The sequence below is a fragment of the Octopus bimaculoides genome, chromosome 20 (genome assembly GCF_001194135.2).
Source record: "Octopus bimaculoides isolate UCB-OBI-ISO-001 chromosome 20, ASM119413v2, whole genome shotgun sequence".
NCBI lineage: Eukaryota > Metazoa > Mollusca > Cephalopoda > Octopoda > Octopodidae > Octopus > Octopus bimaculoides.
In genome coordinates, this window is record NC_069000.1 from 19851483 (window position 1) to 19854356 (window position 2874).

The 2874-nt window shown below is 34.9% G+C and overlaps 1 long non-coding RNA gene across 15 annotated transcripts in view; it reads left to right on the top strand.

The window, feature by feature from the left end:
• Positions 1–2874, top strand: part of LOC106871257 (uncharacterized) — a 413124-nt gene that overhangs the window by 28691 nt on the left and 381559 nt on the right. The window contains exon 3 of one of the 15 annotated variants that reach the window (XR_008266333.1): positions 146–189. The exons of the other annotated variants lie outside the window; for them this stretch is intronic. This is a non-coding gene — a long non-coding RNA (uncharacterized LOC106871257). The remainder of the gene's footprint in view (positions 1–145; positions 190–2874) is intronic. 15 annotated transcript variants of the gene reach the window in all.

The window sequence follows — 2874 nt, forward strand, 5'->3', positions numbered from 1 at the left end:
TGTGTGTGTGTGTGTGTGTGTGTGTGTGTGTGTGTGTGTGTGTGTGTGTTTATGTGTGTGTGTGTGTGTGTGTACAGCTATAAGAATTTGTACCACCTCTAATTAATCTTTCAACTCATCTGAAGTCTTGCTTATTCTGTTATAGGAGTTAATAACATAATGAGCAATAAAAAGTGATTGACGGCACAAGTGAGTATTTTATTAACCCTTGTATCTTTTTACACACCCATATATATGTCTTGATATATTGTCGGCAAGTGCTGAGTGTTAGCACTTGATAAAACCATTCCTAAGGTTACATAACATTTCTCATGTGCTAGAAATAAAATGCACTCTACGGAGCTTCGCTATACTGACAGACATCCTAAGACACACGCACACACACACATGCATACAAACATACATACATATGTAATAAATGAATGATAATAGAAATGCTGTTACGTAACGATTTATTTGCTTACGTCTGTTTCAACTATAAAAAAACTGTGAACATTGCATAGCCTGCATCAGAGCCTTAACATGAATGTTTTATTAAGGAAAGCGTTTAAATATAAAATACTCTCATATTGACACACATATACACATACACACATGCATATCACACACACACACACACACACACACACACACACACACACACACACACACACACTCATGCACATTTAAACTTTCTCCCTTGATTTTACGAGTTTCTAAATTGCTCTTCATGGACATTCTAGTTTCCCTAGGGTTAAGCTTGTTTGGGGTTGTTGGTTCCTTCATTTTATGGCGGTTTTATTTTATTAATCATATCATAAAATTAATATTTCCTGATTACCCTTCCTAGGGATTCTAATTCTAGTAAAGGTAATACTTGTTTAGGAGACTCTGTCAGAATCGTCCAACCTACTTTCGTTCTTTCGGGGGTCGATGAAATAACTACCAATTGAGTACACGGCTAGTTGAAGCAACCCGCTAGACTCCCAAATTCCACCAGATTTCAGGCCTTGTGCCTATAACAGAAAGAAATATTAACAATGAGAATGAATAAAAGCTAGAAGGTTTATTATATAAACTTAACAATTGTCTGTGATTCAACGATATTTGATCTCAAGAATATTGCGAACATCGGAACGAAATAGGCATGTATGTATGTATGTATGTATGTATGTATTTATGTATGTATGTATGTATGTTTGTATGTATGTATGTATGTATGAGAGAGCAGTACATGCCATCAAAGTGACACTGGGGTATATGTATGTATGTATGTATGTATGTATTTATGTATGTGCGTGTGTGTGTATCTATGTATCTATATAAATACACATGCACACAGACATAGGAAACAAGTTAAAAATAACGGTCATTACATATAATTCCTTTCTTTGAGGAAACTTGGCTTACAGCCGTTTCCAGTAGCCATTAGAGGTACATTACTGATAAGTTTACTCAGTTTTTGATCAACTGAGGCAAATTGAACAAACTAAGAAAATTAATGCTACTTTCGTCAGAGCCATTTCTGGATATAACAAGCAGAGCACTTGAGGAATGGCCATTGTGTGGGGCAGGTAAGGGGACGATGGAGCTGTTCAAGTAGAATAGAGAACAGGGGAAGACAGGTCACAAAGGGGTGTAAGAAGGTAAAAGAATAGTACAGGAGTCACGTATGCCAAATTTGAAAGAGTGACAGTCTCAAACATGGGTCAGCAGCCTTTACCGTATTAGCATTGTATATAGGTTAGATAGAAACCTATATACAATACTAATATGGTAATGTTCCAAACTAAATATATTGATAAGTATAAAGAAGCTCACTAGAGTGCATTTTATTTCTAGTACGTAAGAAATATGTAACTTTAGGAGTAGTTTTATCAAGTGGTAACACTCAGTATTGGTCGAGAAATATCAATATACATACATGCAAACACAAGCACACATGCACATATATATGTATGTGTGGGTGCACATGTGTATGGCTCTGTGTGTGTGTGTGTGTGTGTGTGTGTGTGTGTTTGTGTGTGTGTGTGTACATGTTGAAAGTCACAATGGTCAATAAAATACTCACTTGTGCCGTCAATCACGTTTTATTGTTCATTATCTTATTAATTCCTATAGCAGAATAAGCAAAATTTTAGAAGTTTGAAGTTGAAAGATTAATTAGAGGTTGTATAAATAAAAATATCTATGTATGTATATATGTGTATATTTGTATATATATATATATATATATATATATATACATATAAATACACACACACACACACACACACATATATATATACACATATATACACACGCATAACCCGTAAACGTACACAAATACACAGGATTTCATACATGTGTGTGTGTATGTGTGTGTGTATACAGATACATATACACGTATATGTAGACATACGGCAAAATTCATTAGAAAAATATGTTTGGTAAGTTCTTGATGTAATGAAATCATCTCTGCTTCTAGAGAGACTAAACCAATCTCTTGGCACCAACTGCAAGAGAGAAATCGCTTGAATGGAAATGGGTCTAAAATGTACACGCCACTAACAAAACGATATTGTGATAGCAGTGGACACGTGTTTCTGCGCCTGTAGGCATCATTGGTACTGTGTTTTTATCTTCAGCTGCCAAAAGACTTTGACGTACACGAAAAAACGGCCTGGATAATTTGCATAAATGAAACGAAAATAGGCTAAGAAAACGAATTCAGAGTACCCAGTGGCATCTATTTCAACAGCAAAGACGATTATATAAAATGATCTGCGAGAGAAATTACTGATTAATCAAAATTCTAGAGAGGGTAGGCCAATTTGTGCATGTGTGTGTGTGTGTGTGTGTGTTTGTATGTGTGCGTATATATATATATATATATATATATATATATATATATAT